General features: G+C 43.0%; 1 protein-coding gene across 1 annotated transcript in view; it reads left to right on the top strand.

The window, feature by feature from the left end:
• The window catches only part of CNGB3 (cyclic nucleotide gated channel subunit beta 3), a 673,231-nt gene that overhangs the window by 573,054 nt on the left and 79,796 nt on the right, over positions 1–20,381 (top strand). The gene's annotated exons all lie outside the window — the stretch shown is intronic.

Below are 20,381 nucleotides of genomic sequence, written 5' to 3'. Positions count from 1 at the left end.
AGCCTTCAACAAATGACTGCTGGGGCTGTATTACACAAAGTGCCCCGGAGGCGTAACGGCCGTTTGTGCCTGCTTTGCGCACTCCTAGGGCACTTTGGTATTACAGACGGGGCCGCAAATGCTTGTGCCGTTCCTTCTGTAATACTAATAGCGTGGATCGCATAAAGTGCCAACGCTATCTTCAGGGGCGTTCCCTCATTTGCATTGGAGTGTACCCAATGCAGATGAGGGAATCTCTGTGTCTTATTATAGATGAGGGCGCACAAGCAAAGAAGCTCTCAGCAGGTGCACTGACGATGGGCCTCCTATAAGGTGGTGCACTATCAGTGCGCTCCCTGAGAGGTGACCTCTGGAGGGGGGAGGGGGTCCTATGCAGTGGTAGCTACTCCGCTAAGGTGGAGGAGCGGCCCCCTACTGATTTTCAGCAGTGTAAAAAAGGAAAACTAAAATGATAATAACTCAACGTTATTATCATTTTCTTTGTTCCTGCTGTGGCAGCTTTAAGGGCGGGACTGCTCACAGAGCAGGGGGAGCCAGGGCCAGCCAAACAGTCATGTGCACTTTGCATGTTCTCCATCCAGGCTGCATTACAGCCTGGGTGGAGAACATGCTGCGGCTCCCAGTCCCCATCTGAGCACCAAACCACAGCACTCAGACCAATCACAACACTGCATTTAAGCGTTGTGATTGTCTTAGGGGAGTCTGGGTGCTTCGTGTTTATGGCTCAATGGGAGAGATGGGCGAGGAGAGGTGCGCCGATAAGGTTTGTTTTTGTTTTGACACCCCTTCCCCATCCCGGTCACGCCTGATCAGTGTCAGCTGTCACTGGTCCTACGGACCACCCAAACATCCTCTTGCAGCGGATCTCTAATACCCCTTCAAAGTGCAGGCCATTCTATTTGTACCAATTGGCTATAACAGTTAGCTGAATATTCTCATTGCATTCCCACATTTTGAAGCCAATTTCCAAAGGCATTTAAAAGTTTTCAAAAGACTACTACTGGAGTACTACTTTACCTACACCAAAATTCCTTTGTATACAGCCCTTATGATGTTTTCTGTAATAGTTCTACTTTTTCACAATTAAAAGTGGCTCTAAAAAAAATCTTTTTGGGGCAGGGGGTTTTGTTTCGTTGGTTTTTTATTATTTCCTTTTTTGTACTTTTAAATTGTTTGTTTATAACAAACGTTAAAAATGTCCACTTGAAAAAAAACAAGAGAAAAAAAGAATATTTTTTTTCATTAAAAACTCTCTTTTGGGGTGCCCCCGCAGTCTGTTTTATATTCATACATTTTGCTTCAAGTAAAACACAGGTTCTTCTCTGTGCAATGTATTGCCATTTTCACAATTTCTGGATTCACCTAACTTTCTACTTCCTCACGAACATCCAGTGAAATGTTAGCAGGTCCCCGGCAGCCACTCGCATTATATTTTTACTACCCTTCTCTTCCACCATGGCTGTTGTGATCCTTGGTTCTTAAATAGTGAGACGTGGTCGTTCTCCCAAAGAAGTCATTTCCAGCTTTTGTCCGGTAGTGCTCTTGCATACAGATGTTTCAAATCACTTTGCAAACATTTAGTTTTTTCAGTGGATGGATTAGTGAAGTACTACCAAACCCTCTGTACTGTCCCTCATCGACTGATTCCTCAATGGCATCACTAATTGTTGTAGCATTTGCTGATGGAACTGCAGGCTGCGATGGTGATGGTCTGATGAACCTCCAGGTGATCCTAGCTTGAAGCAACCTCTTCTTACCTTCTAATATAAGCCATTATCCAACAAATGTGGTGTGAGAGTCTTCCATCACTCCTCCAGAAAGCAGAATTAATTAACTGCTCTAAAAGTGGGCCTTTTTCGTTTCACCAACAGGCACTTTTTGATGTAGTGGAGTGCATAAAGTGCCAGCGCTATCTTCAGGGGTGTTCCCTCATTTGCATTGGGGCGTACCCAATGCAGATGAGGGAATCCCCTTGGCATTTTCAAATTTGAGCAGATTACGCAAAAGGGGGCACCGTTAAAGGTGTTGATTTGCTAATAGCTGTGGCATCATTTGATCAATGTCAATGTATTTTGTACTTTATGATAACACCTCAACAATTTGCAATTTGCTAGGGTGAATTGTATGTTACCCCACTTCTTCAAAAATGCTTTAGCCAACGCAATTCCCTTCATTTTAAACCAAAGCCCTCTGACGTGAAGCTTTGGAACATTCATGCAGCAGTTTATGGCTATTTTGGTAAAAGACAAATGAAACCACAGAACATGCTGCTTTACTCTCCCTTTTTTTTTTTTTTTAATCCTCATATTGCGATTTTATGTTTTTTGGGAATCCCGGGTTTCAGCCTCTGCAATGAAGGTACCGGCACTGCCCCCAAATACGAGTGAGCAAGGGGAGTTTCCCAATCGATCGAATTTGCAGAGGAGTCCCCTTTGGAGCCATCACATAATTAACTTTTCTGTTTTTTCGTTAGTGGGGGAGAGATAGCCACCATTGACTACTTGATGAGTATTATACCCATCAATAGAAGTTACCATCGCTTAATCATAGGATCTTCATTCCGTCTCGACCACTAGTTAGGATTAAACTGACTTTCCCATATTTCCCAGTATTTGTTTCTGTTAGTATGTTTTCCCCTTCTATCTAGTTTGTTTGTTTTCAAAAATGAATTCATCCATTCCCCAACCGTAGGGGGTACTGGACCAACCCACTTAATACATATCTCTCTTCTTGCGAGGAGAATCAAAACAAAAACCAAGTTTTCTTGCTCTTTTGTTAGCTTACCCGCTCCTATATTGCTGTCAATCCCAAAAAGTACAAGAGTGGTACTTACAGTTAGTTGCTGTTGAAGGATTGAACTTACGGTCTTACCCACTTCAGACCAGAACTCGTCGAGAGATGGGCATTCTTTAAAGATGTGTATGTCATCTGCCTTCTCCTTTCCACATTTCGGGCATTTCCTGATTTGAGCACCTTTGAATTTGGACAATTTTTTAGGGGTCCAATAGGCCCTATGGATCGTGAAGATATGGTTCCTTTTTAGAGCTGCTGATTTTAGTGTAGCCCAGCATTTCTCGATTGATTTTAGCCACACCCCCTCAAGGTCTGGAATTTGTAGGTTCTTCCCCCAGATTAGTTCTGCGGTCTGAGCATTTTCATCTTCTGATGTTATTAGGGCCCAATACCATCTGGCTATCTCTTTCTTTATGGGTAAGACTTTCTTCATTTCTTTCTCCAGCTCTTCAGTGTCATTTTCCTGAAGTGTAGTAGTTTTTGCCCAGCTGGATAGCTGATAGCATTTGAATTTGGAAATAGTAGAGTTGGTGATGGTTTGAAGGTTCTCCCAAGTGATCAATGATGACCCAATTAGTATTTGACCCCAGTGCACTATGTTAGCTGTTTTTAATGGGTTTGCCAAGCTATCTTTTAAGCAATCTGGGGTTCCTGGGGAGTCCCATATTGGAGCCAGGGGGCTGTAGTATGAAATGTTTAGAGTGCCTCTGATCTGGACCCATACTCTGGCCGCATCCTTCAGAACCTTCAATTTTATTTTTTTAAAGAATTTTGGGTGGCCGAATATATATAGGAAATGGTCAACTTTCATGGTCATTGCTTGAAGATATTCAGGGTAGTAATGATGGACTCTCAGCAATGGTCTCATGTTTTTAAAGAAAAAGGCTCTATAGTATTCCCACAGGTCAGGGCTAGCTATCCCTCCATGTTCTTTTCTTCTTCTGATTTTTTCCCACGATATTCTAGTTCCCTTAGACGCCCATATAAAGCTCGCGATTTCTCCCTGTAATTTTTTTAGTGAGGTCTTTTAAAATTCTAATGGAATTGTGTTGAAAAGGTAAGTATATTTGGGTAAAATAGACATTTTTATAATGTTTGATCTGCCTATGAAACTTAAAGGGAGGCTAGTCCAGGTCTTTAAAAATGTTCTTGTTTCGCCTGCCACTCTTTTTAGGTTTATCTGCTGTATTTTTTCCAGATCGTGAACTAATGTGATTCCTAAATATTTAATTTCTTTCTTGATACTTGGATTGGAAAGATTTGTACTCCATGTCATGGTTTCGGTTTTAGAGTGATTAACCAGATAACCTGAAACTTTCCCAAAGTTCTCTAGAGTGATTTTGATTTCAGTTATGGAGGACTGGTAGTCGTTGGTGAAGAGCATTAAATCGTCGGCGTACAGGGCCACTTTTTTGGACCAGTCCTGATGTTTGAATGGGAGTATTTTTTCGTTTCCCCTTAACATATTTGCCAAAGGCTCAATATACAAATTAAAAAGTAGGGGCGAGAGTGGACAACCCTGCCTGGTGCCTCTTTCAATTCGTATGTTATCGGTTAAACACCCATTCAACAAAATTTTTGATCTTGGCGTTCTATAGATCTCATTAACTATATGCAAAAAGGATTCACCCAGATTATTCCTTCTCATAACCTTATTCAAGAAAGACCAGTTCACCCGGTCGAAAGCCTTTGCGGCATCAAAAATTGAGAATTGTAAGAGGGGTTTTTTCGGAAATTGCAACGTCTATTGCCCCAAATAACTCATGGGTCAGATCTTGAAGTTGTCTTCCTCTGATAAATCCCTTCTGATCAGTGTGAATCAAATGGGTCATCGTTTTCCCCAGCCTTTTTGCCATGATTTTTGTGCTGATCTTATAGTCACAATTAAGCAGTGAAATTGGTGGATCTGATTCACATAGTGTTGGCTTTTTCCCGGGTTTTAGGATTATTGTTATGATAGCTCATTCCAAGAATCTGGGATCTTTTTGTGTTGTTTATACACCAGATTGAGTAAGTCTGTGATTTGTGGCAACAGCGTTTCTCTAAGTGCCATATATAGTTCGTTTGGAAAGGCATCTGGGCCTGCAGCCTTTCCTTTTTTCAATCCCTTTATTGTTTCTTCCACTTCCTCTTTAGAGAATTCTTCATTAAGGACTTTTTTCTCCTCCTCTGTTAGGGCAAGGGTGGGTAGAGTGTTCAAATAGCCTTCTATTTGTTCTTGCGTAGGGTTTACATCTTCCGAGTATAACTCTGCAAAGAATTTTGTAAATTCCTGCCTAATTACCGTTTCTTCGAATGATGGAGGTGACTGGGTGTCTTGTTGTATACTTACTATCTTATTCCTGGCTTGATCTGACTTTAGTTTCCAGGCCAAAAGTTTCCCACAACCTTCCCCATACTCATGGTTTGCTAATTTGCTCGCTTCCCACTTCGTCCTTACTCTATCTTCTAAGATATCAACAGGGCATTCTTTTTGTCTTTGTCTTTCCTTCTCCGTCTCTTCTGTCTGTTCTGTGCTCAACCAATATTTGTGCATCCAGCAATTTTATTGAGTTTTCCAGATCACTTATCTTATGTTTTATTGGTTTTAGTCTGAATGCTCCTTGGCTTAATAATTTTCCTCTTATGACTGCCTTGTAAGTATCCCATGTAATCTGTCTTGTTGTGCCTACCTTATTATTTTCAAAGAAGAGTTCTGTTTCTTCCCTAAGCTCTTGTATGCATTGTTGGTCGAGCAGTATAACCCGTTCGATAGTCAATCTATTTTGTGTTTTAATTTCCGTTCTATGAACCGTAAGCTGGACTGCAGAGTGATCTGATAAGTAAGCAGGAAGATGTTCTAGTTTTATTACATCTTCTGAGAGGCTTCTATCAAATAAAAAATAATCAATTCTTGACCTATGTCCAAGTTTCTTATTATGTAGAGTAAAAGGTTGTCTTTTATCCCCTTTTATTTTCCAAATATCTAATAAGTTTAGGTCTCTCCTGTGGATTCCAAGCCATTCTCTCATATTTGGGAGATTTTTATGTCTTCCCGGGGGATCTATCTATTTTAGGGTCCATGATTATATTGAAGTCGCCTCCTAATATAATTGGAGAGGTGGCTGACAGCAAGTGGGTATACAACTTTTGTAGTGGTTCTGAGTCATCTGTATCCTGCTATTGTGTAGAAATTATTTCCAGATCTTACCCTAGCTATTGCCCATCTACCTTTGCTGTCTACTTCAGAAGATTCGAGCTTGATTTTTAGGGATTTCTTGAAAATAATAGCTATCCCTTTTTACGTTGCATTCCTGATTCGTGCATACATACGTGTTCACCCACCTGAGATTTTTCATTATCTGGCTCCATTCTTCTTTCAAGAGATGTGTTTCCTGTAATATGATCACCTCACTATCTGATGTCTTTAGATACTCTAAAATTCTGTTTCTTCTATTTTTCACCCTGAGCCCGTTTACATTCCATGAAAGTATATTAAACTTTCTGTTAATTGACTCCATCTATTACCTGAATTGTATATTGTATGCTGGTAATCATAATGATTTTACTAGCTGAGACCTTGAATTCCCAATTTTTCTGAAAGTTTGAGGATTTTTTTTTGCTTTTTTTCCCTAATTTGCTTCCCACCCATGTTCTGTTTTATATGTTTTGATTTTGTTTCATGTGCATCTTGTTTACCCTCCCTGGGGAAGCCTTCATCTTCTTCTTTTTTCAGGGCTATTCTCTTGCCCCTTTCAGGCTCCTTGACTCTTCTATTTTCCATTTGCGCTTTTCTTTACTCTTTCTGCTTTTCCGTGGTTTATTTCTTGAATGTTTCTTGAATGTTTTTACTGGTTCGTGGGATTTTCAGACCTTTTGTTGTCTCGTGCCATCTCGAGAAATTCTTTGACCCCCTCAGGGTCTCGTATGTTTCGCATTTTATTCCTCCACAAAATTCTGAGCGACGGAGGGAACTTCATTTGCACCACGGCCACAAGGGACTTTAGTTCTGTCATGAATTGTCCCAATTCCCACTGCCGATCTTGCGAGGCTTTGGACATATCTGACCTTATCCTAAAGGACCAGTTGTCCTTACTGAAAACTCCCTTTTTTAAAGCTTCACCGAGTATTCTCTCCTTCAAAGTATAAGTTTTAAAGTTGATGAGGATTTTCCTAGGTGTTCTCGTTTCTTTGGCTTTTCTGAATGGATCTCGGTGAACCCTTTGTATATCTTCTTCTAGAATTTCTTTACTCACCCATGGGAAGTGTTCCGCAAGAAGTGTGGTTACAAATTTTTTGATATCAGATCCTTCTTGATTTTCCGGGACATTCAAGATCCTTATATTGTTTTTTCTGGCCTGATTTTCCAAGGATTCGAGTTTCTCGCTCATGTTTTTTCCTTCTTGTCTTAAGTTTCTGATCTCCCTTTAATGGACATCTACCTTCTTACTAAGACCTCCCACATCTTCTTCCACTGCTGTCACTCTATTGCCAAGCTCTTTTAACTTGCAGTCCAGTGCCTCGCACGCATCTTGAATTTTACCCTGATTGGCCTCTGAGATCGCAAATTTGTCTCTCATTTCATTTAGCATTCTCTCCATGAATTTCTCCATGTGGCTTGTCTGAAGCTCAGAGTCGTTTCTAGCTGTTTCAGCTTCATCTTCCTCTTCTGTAGTTTCCTTTTCTCCGCTCAATTGATGTGCTTCTCCTATCCCTGCTTGGTCAGACCGGCTTGCTTCCTCCAGACTTCGAAGTTCTCGAGGTCCTGTGTTTTTAGGCTTGGATCTTGCCCTCTTGGTGCAGTGAAGAGGAAGTCGCTCGGTCCCGGTTGGTTAAGTTGTTCTCTCTGTTGTTCTCTCTGTGCCTTATTGGATAGGTAAGTGCCTTGTTGAGAGAGATGTTGGACTTTGAAGAAGGTTTTCAAAGATGGAGTAATTTTTGCCTTCGAGGCTCCCTTCTCCTCAGGGTTTACCTTTTCTGCTCGGGACTTGGGAATAGGCCGTATCTTCTTGGGCTTTTTACCGGACATCTTTGGTGTTATGCCCTTAATTGCGGGGGGGGGGTTATAATCCTGCTTGAGGTATTGTCTGCTTCTGAGACTGTAGCAAGACCTTGTAGGTCTATTTTGGTCTATTTGAGGGTCTGTTCCCTCCTTTGGCACCCCCGGATTGTAAGTGTTTAGAGGTGTAGCTGATATATCAGCTACCTTCTCTCCCCTGCACTCAGTTTCTGCTCTGGGGGCTTCAATACCTTTAATTACCTTGTGTGAATCAGAGTCAGTGAAGATGAAGTCCCCCTTTCCTCCCCCCTCACTCAAAACCCTGCTCATGAGCTGATGCCTGCAGTTATATTCCTCTACTTCTGGGGGTTTAAATCTTACAGGCACATCAACATAGTCCACACCGTTAGGGTAACACAGATTGAATGTTTCTTTTTTCACTGGAGCACTTACTTCTACTGTCGCCGCTGACACAGCCTCTGCCTCTGCTTCTTTGAAATCCTCACCGCGAGCGTTTTGACAATTGCGGGGGTAGCTGTGGACACTTACTTCTACTGCTTCCGACTCCGCTGACACCGCCACAGCCTCTGTTGCTTTGGAGTTTCCTCCACGAGAGGTTTGACAGTTACGAGGGTAGCTGTAATCATTTACTAGGTCGCCGAGATCAGCGGGCTTCTCCGCGAGCATTCTGTTTGCGGCGCCTGCCCCCAGTGAGCTCTGCCGCTTTCGCCCCGGAAGTGGAACCCAAGTCTCCCGGCGATGCTCCGGAGATTCTTCCTTGCTAGAGCGGCGGCCGCCCAAGTTCTGAGAAGCAGTCCGTCGGCAGCGTCTCGCGTCTCTCTCTTCTTCCAATCTTGAAGCGGCCAGATATTCTTGCTGTCACTTGTGAGGTGAGATATCATTTCGCTCGTTTTGTCAGTTTTGTCAGATTTCACGTCACATCATATTTTTATGAGGTTTATTTGCTAAGAGCGCCTTTTATGCGGAAATTTCTGAGTCTCGAGTCAGGAGCCTCAGACCGGACGTCCTATCCGGCCGCCATCTTCCCCCCTTCTCGCAATTCTTGCAGATCGCTTTACTCTCCCTTCGAAAGGGTAAGCAGTTTGTGATATTCCTTATATGCCATTTCACCTGTCAATTGCAAAGGTAGCCTGGACAGATAGGTCTGCAGCAGCGTCTTCTACCAACATCCACATCAGGGTTTAAAGGAGGCTCTTTAGTGGTAAATAGACCAACAACTATTACTACACTTAAGGATCTCACATTACAAATTCATGCCCAAAAAACTCTGATATGGCAAGAAAGACATTGGATTCCAGCAAAATTATCTATCTATGTCTATGTAGGAACAGATAAAGACATGAATTCAACTGATTACGTCATGCAACTGGGGAATATTCATAAAGCACTCTCTGTGGAAGAGAAAAGTAAAAGGAGAAACGAAGGACTTTGCATTTACTGTGGGAAGCAAGGGCATTTCATTAAAAAATGTCCAAATCTGACAGGAAACTTCATGACTCAACAGTGAAGGGGTTACCACATTCAAGTCCATGCAATATTCAAAGGTTCACCCACATCCGTAAATAAATTGGTAAACAGTAATTGTAGCTTACGGTGCAGATTCTCACCAGCCAACGACCACTTTTCACATTGGCTATCATTGACTGTGGTCTTCAGAATCATGATTGAACACAAATTGGAAAGGTTTTAGCAACAGACATGTTGAGACCATTCAATTTGACCTCATTGAAACCTAGAGAATTTGACATTGTTTTGGGAACACCTTCGCCTTCTATTGATTGTCAGGAGGAGATCATCCATTTTTCATCCCTAGATTGAAATAAGAGCTGCTTTCCTCTGAAGTGATTAGAATCCATATTTCTTTTAGCATAATGTACAACACAAAAGGTGAAAACACAACCTCAAATGCCAAAGGCGTATAAGGATTTCCACAATGCCTTTAGTAAAAGAGGAACGGATCAACTGCCTCCCATCTCCCTAATGATCATTGCATTGATTTGGTCTCAGGAGCAAAGATTCCTAATGGGCGCATATATCCCCTTATGACACAATAAAACGAGATCCTTAAAGAATACCTAACTGAAACCTTACAGAAAGGGTTCATACGTTATTCCACTTTACTTATGGAGCACCCTATTCTTTTCATTCCCAAACCAAAAGATGAGTTCATACAGTGCATAGACTGGTAGAACTTACTGCCACCGCATTCAGACAGAGGTACCTGCTTACCATTGATCTCCATGCAATTAGATCATGTAAAGTGAACAAAGACATTTTCTAAGAGCAATCTTTGTGGAGCCTATAATTTAGTGAGAATACATCCATGAGATGAATAGAAGACAGTGTCAAACACACGATATGGACACTGAATATTTAGCAATAGCCTTTGAGCTGTGCAATGCACTTGCAGCTTTCCAGCATTTCTTAAATGATATATACATGAGGCATACATCATTATATAGCTTGATAATTTCTTGATATTTTCATATAATCTAGAAGTGCGTCAAATGAGTGTCAAGGAAGTGCTAAGATGAATGAGAGAACAGCCACTCTTTACAAAGTTGGGAAATATCTGTTTGAAGTGATATTTCTGAGGGGTCCAGATCTTACAAGAAGAATACATATGGATTTGGGGAAGGTTAGGGCGGTATGTGAATAGCCCCCTCCTTAAACATTTATACAAGTTCAGTGGTTCTTTGACAAATATGCTGATAGACACTGCAAACCTTATAGTAGCACACAAATATGGAGAGGGAGGGTCCAAGGAAAAGGTTTCGAGACCTGCAAGGAAGATGTCCCCTATTCAATTACAACAATAACACAAGAATTCCTCGGCTCTGTGCTAGCATGCAGAATGGTAAAAAAATGATGGACTAAGAGTCTCACTAAATCTCCATGGGGGAGAAATCCCTTAAAGGACGAATACCCTCACCCACCATAGGTGGCCTGTTTCATCATATGGGTTTCTTCTCCCAGTGGGAAAACCTAGTCCCACTGAGGGCTACAACCTCCTCACTGTGAGGCGGGAGCTCAGGGACGTTTATCACAGCTGGGGGTCAATTTTTATAAATGCTTTAATTGGGATCAGTTACCTATATCATCTCACTAATCCTCTCAAACCTTTCATTTTAGTCAATGGACCCATTTAGTTGAAATTAGTTGATGGTGATATGACATAGGTGCATTTACCTCTTATATATTAAATAACATCAGACTCAGGGAAAGTTTAAATGTTTTATCTAGTTTAAATCGTATGAGCCAAAGCCAAAACTTACAGTGCCAATTCCAATCTTCCAAGGAAGTAAAATCAGTTTACTCAATTTTAATACTCTATTTTGATGAGATTATCACAACAACAGTACCTCAGGAAAAAGGAACAAGAGAGTAGCACATTGACACAATACACAGAGATATATTTACCTAGGATGGTGTTAAAATCGGACCCCTCTGGCCAAGAGATTAATGGGTCCCCTGGAAAGAACAGGTGACAGATACTTCAGGACAGGATTCAGGATAGATGACCTCTTCTGGATTTGACGCCTGCGTCTCATCCCTCCTTGACACTAACTACCTCCTCGATTCTTCCGCGATCTTCCTCTAATTATTTTACCTCCTCAGTTCTTCCGCGATCTTCTTCTAATTATTTGGCTTTAAATATTCTAAGTCTGCTTCTTCAGATATTCGATCAGCATTCGGACAGCATCCTTGTCTCTCAGCGTTTTGTCCTGCTGTGACACCCACAACTACCTCAATTATACTTTTCTAATGACATGTATCTACCCTAAATGTTTCAACTTTATTAAGCTCCTATTTCTGATTGGACAGGCTGAGGGAATGATCATCACACCATGCTAAGTTATTTTCTTTAGATTTTTGTTTTATGTCCCGCCCATTAAGTTGTTCTCCCAAGCTTTATTTCCCACCCGTATTCACAATTTTTATGTACAACAATGTATACATTTTACGGTTGTCCATTGAATCTTCAAGATGTCCAGCTGGTTCCCAGAGCATATACCGAGAACATCCTTGGACGGATTTCAAGATTTGACATCACTGCTTCTGGCTTGTCATCATTGCGCCTGCGTGAGGTGTCACGTGACTTTAGCATCGTTCAGAGGCGCAGAATATGAACAAATAGAGAGTTCAAAAGAAAAAGTATTAATTTCAAAATAAAATGATTTCACTGTACACCACCTATCTCTACTCTAATGCCATTTGCTTATAAAGACTCTCCCTGCATTTAGTGTATACATTTTAATTTCAGCAGAGCAGATGCTTTGCATGTGAGTTTTCAAGCGGCCATTTCAGATGCATTTGCGCAGAGGCAGAAATTTCCCCTGAAGTGTAAAGACGTCATTCTGCGAAGATGCAGCTGACGCATGTGCAATACAGTATCCCGCGTTAGCAGGCATTTTAAGTTCCACTCGGGTTACTCATTAGTAGAACACATAGGCAAGCTTCATCTAGCTAAAAATATATTAAATGTGGTGCATATTACAGACAACTTTTGGACATATTTTCTGGAAACACATCTTAATCAGCAAGCAATTCTGGATAACCAATGGATCCACCAACAAAAACCAGAAAGAAATTTAGAGGAAGAGGCAAAGGGAAATGAAGTGACAACAATTAAAAATCAAATCGCAAAAGGAAAGAGAGAAGGGGCCCGGGGCCTAACGGGATTCCACCAGCTCTCTTGTCTTCAAACAAGACCCTGAGTACTTGTCAGAAATATTGGTCCCCCTGTTTCATACCATCAGACATTCCGGACTCCTACCCGCTTCATGGAAGGGCTCTATAATCTCTCCAATTTTCAGGGCCAGTGACAAAAACACACCCTGATTGCACTATTAGATATAGAGGCAAAATATTTTGTCAGTAACCTACTCACAGAGCTCCAGGACTGAGCAAAAGAGAAGGAAATAATCCCCCCTTCCCAAACAGGGTTTTGCAAAGATACAGGAACATCGATCAATAAAAGAACCAGGTCACTGCTCATTGACAAGGCAAAATCATCCAAACCACTATTGTTTTATCCACTTCAAGGCAGCCTTCGACAATGTCAACCGAGCAAGACTGTGAAGAAAGTTGGTCTCCTGGGGAATTCTGTCACCTCTTTTGAATCTTTTAATACACCTCCATTCCAACACATGCATATGTCCGCCCACTCCCGCCCTGGTCCGCCGCGTCCAATCCTGGGCGTTTGAGCGGAGGGTGAGGAGGAGCCCAGCATTTCCGGGTTCAGGGCTCACAGCGCAGCGCTCTGGCGACCCCTTCCCCCCTCTATAAATGTGCTTGGGTCAGCGTCCGCGCAGCGGACGCGTGCAGCGGGCGCGCCGGAAGCGAGCCGAAGTCGAGCCTAAGTCCTGCCCGTCTGCGCCCGTCCGCGACAGGACGGGGCATGGGGCACAAACCCTTGGCTCGCTTACACCTGACACTATAAGGTATGGCAGACAGGAACTGTTAGACTTACAGCACCATACTCCCTTGTGTTGCAACCATGCCATGAGCGCTCTATCACTGAAGAAATGTGAATTATGTATGTTTACGCCCCTTATTAGCATCACTTCTGGCAAAACCTTAAACGCAGTAAAAGCAGCATTACTGAATTGTAGATCCATGCGAAAACATTGTGTAGAGATATTTCATCTACTTGAGGATGACAATATTGATATCTTGTTCCTCACAGAAACCTGGCTGGATAGTCATTCAGACCCAGATATTATTCAGGCCCTACCACCTGGGTACTCCCTATCACGACTGGATAGACAGAATGGTAGAGGAGGCGGAATCGCTGTCGCTACTAAAACACCTTTTGAATGCACCCTTACTACCATATCTGTTGACCACTGCGAAGCTGGAGCCTTCACAATTACTACTGGGCCTAATCATTCTCTCTCGGGTATCCTTATGTATCGCCCCCCTGGTAGGATTTACGACTTTATCCCCACTCTCATGGAGTCCCTAACTCATCTCGCTCTCAGGAGAAATCGCCTACTGGTACTTGGCGACCTCAATGTCCATTTTGAGGATTCCACAGACAAGGAGGCAGCTGATATTATAGCGGAGCTACTCTCCATACAATTAGAGTTAAAAAACTCCGAACCCTCACACCAACAAGGACATCTATTAGATCCTGTGTTTGGGAACTGGAAGGGAGTACAAGTCCTTCCTCACCAGCCAATACCTTGGTCTGACCATTTTGTCATCCCGATAAGACTCCAAATGGACGGCAATGAACGTCACAAACAAAGTGTACAACAATACACCTGCAGGAAATGGAAACAATTTTCTATTGATTCCTTTAGTAAAATCCTTCAAGAGGCTGGACCGCCTAAAGGTCGGGATTGTGACACAGCATATAATTACTTTCAAACCTGCATCACTAAGGCCCTTGACAGCACGGCCCCCAAACGCGTCATGACTAGTGCCACGAGGAAAACTAAATCGGCCCCTTGGTTTAGTCAGGAGCTACAAAAAGCCAAAACTGCTTGCAAAAAGATTGAAAGGGAATGGCGCCTAAACTTTTGTCCTGATAAAAAAATCCATTATAAAGCCGCACAAAAAGAATATAATAAATTGATACGTGCGTCTAAAGCCTCTCACTATAACGACCGGATTCAGGAAGCTGAGAACTCCTCTAAGGAGCTCTTCCAGATATTTAAGGAAATATCAATAATTGACTCCAGCCCTGTCTCCCACACTGATTCTGTGGAAACCTGCAACAAAATCGCAAATTACTTCTCGGGTAAAATCGAGAAGATATATGCGAGCTTTTCTGGTAGTAAAATGTCTGGCTCTGACTTTGTAGAATTTAATGATCGTACTAGCACTCAATATTGCTTAGACGCCTTCTCTGTTCCCTCTGCCGACATTCTAATATCTACTTGCAAAAGCATTAAATCCGGCTCTCCTAGTGACCCAGCCCCTCCTAAAATCTTAGCAGCTAGTCTGTCAGTTCTGGAGCCCCACTTTAGGCACATCCTGCAACTTTCCTTCTCCACTGCCTGCCTACCCGCAGCCTGGAAGAAAGCCATAGTCCTCCCCATCAAAAAAAAACCCAACGTTAGTCAGGATCTGTTAGAGAATCTACGTCCCATCTCCCTGCTACCTTACTTGGCCAAGCTGGCAGAGAAAATTGCCAATGTCCAACTTATGGCACACCTGGAAGCCCATAATGCCCTTCATACATCTCAGTCCGGTTTCAGACCCAGATTCTCTACTGAAACAGCTCTCCTGAGAGCCACCGAAACTATGAGGGAAGGAGCCGATGATGGCAAAACTATGGCCCTCATTATGCTAGACCTCAGTGCCGCGTTTGACACTGTAGCTCATCACATCTTGCTACAGTGTCTAAACCGAGCAGGTGTCATCAGAGAGGCTCTGGGTTGGTTGAAAGCTTTTCTTACCAACAGAAGCTTTCAGGTCCAAAGAGGGACTTTCCTCTCTGATGACATGACACTTGCACAGGGGGTTCCTCAGGGCTCTGCCCTGAGCCCTACCCTGTTCAACCTGTACATGGCTCCGCTGGCAGAGGTGGTACAATCGTTCGGCGTAGAGCTGGTCTCTTACGCCGACGATACCCAACTACTGATTTCCCTCTCACAATCCCCATCTGCAGAGGCTGAAAACTTCAAATCCTGTATGAGTAAACTGGCTGTCTGGATGAATGAAAATTGCCTCAAATTAAATGGCACTAAAACGGAGGTTCTGGTAATAGGTGGAAAAAAACTCTCTGTGGACAAAAGATTGGTGGCCCACCAGTTTGGGACCTGTACCTACTCCTAGTCAAGAAGCTAAAAACTTGGGTGTCTGGATAGACAACAAGCTGTCATATGACAGCCATATCAAAAAAACGGTGGGCAAATGTTTTGGAGTTATGAAAACTCTTAACCGCACCTTAGATCTGCTTCCCTTGAATTCCAGACGCACAATGACTCAGGCACTTATCACTTCCCGTATAGACTACGGCAATGTACTTCTGCTGGGAACATCGGATAAAAACATTGGAAAGCTGCAGGTCCTGCAGAACTCAGCGGCTCGCCTTGTGCTGAGACTTCCTCGCAGGGCTCCGTCTAAACCTTCCCTTGCCTCCCTTCATTGGCTACCCATCCGACATAGGATACTATTCAAAGCCCTCCTATGGTGTCACAGGATCATCCATCTAAAAGCCCCGTCTTATTTGTCTGACTTAGCCATACCTTATGAGCCGAACAGGACCCTACGCTCTATGGGAACGGGGCTGCTTAAAACCTCGCGCACAAAAAAAGCTAGGATGGGTGGAAAGTCCTTCCGCACCCTTGCGGCTAGGAAATGGAATGCCCTCCCTGCAGCCATCAGATTAGAACAAAATGAGGCTTCCTTCAGGAAGCTGCTGAAAACTCATTTATTTACTTTATAATGTACAGTCTCTCTGATCTCTGGCCAAGACTCTCTCTCCACTCAGCGCGGGGACACGCCGGGAGGCGTCACCAGGCGCTTTATAAGCCCCTTTAATAATAATAATAATAAATAATATAGGTAAAACTAGGTAAAGGCTCCCATTTCTCAAGGTGTATACCAACCACCAGAAGGCTCAAACAAGGTTGCGTGTTTGCGCCAATGTTGTTCATCCTGAATACAGCGGAAATGACATCAGCCTTTGGCACTTGCAATGCGCATGCCCCACGGCTCGGAAGCACAGCTATACCCAGTATCTCGTACACCAACGATGTTGTCCTAATAAGCCACACTCAAGTTGGCGTGCAACGCTTGCTCAATCAAATGCATGAGTACGCTATGGAAATACTTTTAAAAGTAAACATCAATAAAACAAAAACTTTGACAATAAATGGCAAACGACTGACCCATTCTTGGTACCTGGGAAAAACTCCAATTATGGACACCCCTGCTTACAAATACTTAGGTGTAACCATTGATGAAGGCGGTCAGTTCGCTAACCAACTGTAGGCTATTAGGAGGAAGGGAATGACAATAGCAATAACACTAAGACAGTTAAAAACAAATCTTACAGGGCCTATCTTCTCACCTCTCCTTCGGGTCACCCAAGCCAAAATCGTACCCACCATTACCTATGGCAGCGAGGCACTGAGAGGCAGGGACGCAAACTTGTTGGACACCACCAAGGCCTACAGAGTTATGTTTAGCCTTCCAACCTATGCTTCACCCGCACAGATTTGCCTGGAGTTTGGCCTTACTAAACAACTCTTGGCTAGGCAAGGTTCATACATAACATGCTGACACAAAATTAAGAGCTCTCCACGGAACACATTGAACCATCAGCTCTGGCAAGAATTTACTAACACACCAAATTCACTGGTCAGAAAGTACTTCAAGGCCGCACTTGCTACTACCAGGCTAGCTCACCTATGGGAAACTCAAACTACCCACTTGCTTTTTAAGCAAGTAATAAAAAAAAAGTAATTAAAAAAACATCTCCCTAGGCGCAGACAAAGCCACCTTTGCCCGCAGGATCCACGGCTGGTTGCAACTCACTTGGGCCGCAGCCATACTTCAACCTGGGGTACTCCAGTAAGACCAAAGAACAATTTTTAAAATATAGGCTTGGAGTTCTGCCAGCAATCCCGCAACTTCCGCCCTGGCAGAGGGAAAAATGTGGAACAAAATGCAGATTATGTGGGAATTGCACTGAAGACATGGAACACGTAATCTGCTCCTGTATCGAACTAAAGGAGGAAAGGACAGGATTACTTAAAGCCCACTTTAATGAACGAGGGATTCAAACCCGGAAGCAGGCTGTGCATGCTTTGACTCCAAGGACCCGCAGCTAAAGGGGAAGCTAGTGACGTTCCTGTCACTAGTAGAATCAAAGCAAGGGAGAGCAGCGCCACGCAGAAATGCAAGAACCACATAAAGAAGTTTTAATCTACATAATCGGAAACTAAGAGCATAGACCTTTGATGCTCCTCATAAGGAGTTGAAAAACGGCACCTTTCCACCAGAGACTTTTTACGTTTTGAGAATTATACTTCTCTTCTCTTATTACGTACGAAGTATTTTTAGCGTGCATTTTTGTAATTGTTTTAATAAATCAAAAACAATAAATCTTTTACTTACTTTTTATTTATGCGTCACAAAAACATAGTACAAGAGACTTGACACAACTAGAAAACAGCCTACACGTTTCGTCCCTGTATCACAGAACTTCTTCAGGGCACACTATTCAGGTATGTATCCAAGCTCACAGCAAAACAACAAGCCACTCTCTCCAGGGATGTATGACATTACAACGCATACTTTTACAACGCATTTTTTACAACACAACATCCATTGTAACACATTTCATTACAACGCATGCCATTACAACAAATTTTTAAAAACTACCTTTACAACGCATTCCATTACAACGCATACCATTACATTGCATGTATGGTAAGTATTGGATAGTGTAGGGGTAAAAATTACTATTCTAACTCCAGGGGGTGCAACAGTAGGGTAAGTGTTGGATAGTGTAAGCGTACTGTGCATTGTGATGGTATGCGTTGTAATGACTGCGTTGTAATGACTGCGTTGTAATGACATGCGTTGTAATGACATGCGTTGTAGTGTCATGCGTTGTAGTGTCATGCATTGTAATGGTATGCGATGTAATGGATGTTGCGTTGTAAAAGTTTCATTGTAATGGTAGTGCGTTGTAAAGGTTGTTTCCCCTCTCCAGGGTTCAACTATTTTCTAATCCTGCATCTAAATCCACTTCAAGATGGAAACATATATAGTCCAAACGAGTGCTTCAAATCTTATGCTCTCTACCATAGTCAATTTATATATTCCTAGTTTTCACTTTCGTCATTTTGGAAAATCACAGTCTTCCTTCTATAAGTCGAAAGGCCATGAGTTTACGTCGGTTCTTGCTTTGCTATGCCTACTAAGCATTTCAATGCTCCCTGTACGAGCACTCAAAAAGACGTCCTTTGTAATGGGTGTGTAGTTTTAGGGTTTTTCATAACGGTTGACCCTGAGGTTGAGCACCTTTTTCAAGTAGTAGGACAAACAGTGTGCAGACGAGCCTAGGCCGCAACCGTTTTTGCAATTTTTATATTATTTGTTTCAGTTGATACTTGGCTTGTCCCATACATTACTTGTGTTGTTTTCTCCCCCTTTTGAGTTTTCTTTCTCCTTGACTTTCTTACCTTCTGTGTGTGGTTATCTACTTGCTTTGTTACCCTCTTGTTAGCTTGTCCAGGACTTCCCTCCCTCTTTGATGTTTTGGCATCCTTGACTCCTAAGCACGGTTTGTGATATGCAAACCCTTCTGCTTGCTCTGGATAAGTCTCTGCTGCTTGCTCTGGGTAAGTCCCAAACTTTGTAACATTTAAGTATATATTCTATTGTGTCAGCCCTTTAGTAAGTTGCATTCTCTCACTTATAGGTAGAGACCTTCATGTTCACAGTTTGGCCTTGAGACACTGTGAAATCCATTTTGGGTTTTCCAAACACCAGCTTACAGGAGTGAATGTCTCTCACACTCCCATTTTTCCTCCTTCTCCCCTTAGACTGGGTCTTCAATTACATCCCTGTCCCAGTGCAAGAGACAACCTCTGAGGAGTTGACCTCTCCAACCTCTAGGAAGTTGACCTCTAGGGAGAGACGGAGAGATTAGCCTCAACATCCATGCTCAAATTACTGTTTGAGTAAAGAATCTACATTAAATTTGGCAGACATTGAGCATGTTTAGTCTTCTGTGGACAAGGCAAGGTTTGTGCAGATCCATCATGGGAAAATTAAAAGGCGGGGGACATATTCATGTGCTGTGATTTGCTAATAGCTTTGGGGTTCTTTTACAGATCTGAACGACACTTGGCAGACATCATATTTAGCTTACTCTTGATATTCCAGTCCAATGGGGCTGGAGGGAATATTTAAAGGGTGGTCAAAAAAGTAGCAATACCCATTTTAACTCATGTCGGAATCTTTGCTGTCCACTACAGAAAAATGCTGAACAGCATTACACCAATCTTGGCATGAAACTAGAGCTTTTCTCAGGTAAGTGCCTTTGCTTGGTTTGGTGTAATTCTCAACCCCAGAAATCCATACATGGGAAACGTGCTCATGTGAAAAAGATTTATCGACGACATTTTGATCCTGTGGAAAGGTGACCGCACCAAATGGCCCGCACTCTCTTTGCAGGCAGAGACAGGGGTTTCTCCGTGTGCCGTCTTTGTTTCTTTGCTCCGGGTAATGTGGTGGGCATTTCAGGCTTTGTGCCTGTTTTAACATTGGTAGGGGCCGATTTACCCATTATTTCCTACTGTCCACGGTGGCTTTCCTCCTGCCGCAGGGGACTGGGGATACAGGTTTGCGGCCCTGTTCAGCGCTGATGTGGCCCCCAGCTCACTCTCACTGATCACCAGAGGCCTTCTTCGCCGGTGGGGCCGTAGCACTGCATGGTGTATGCCACAGCTGATGGTGGCTTCGCCGCCGTTTCCCTTTTGCTTGCGATGACCCTTCTATACTGTGTGGTTTCCTTGGCTGCAGTAGGGTCACTCTTCCCCACCACGTGGGCACTACGGAAGACAGACGCAGCCGTGCTGGAAGCAGGATCACAGAGCAGGAACTGTCCCTTCGGGGG

The sequence above is a fragment of the Lissotriton vulgaris genome, chromosome 4_1, assembly GCF_964263255.1.
Source record: "Lissotriton vulgaris chromosome 4_1, aLisVul1.2, whole genome shotgun sequence".
Classification (NCBI taxonomy): Eukaryota; Metazoa; Chordata; class Amphibia; order Caudata; family Salamandridae; genus Lissotriton; species Lissotriton vulgaris.
This window is presented reverse-complemented; position numbering and strand designations above follow the sequence as displayed.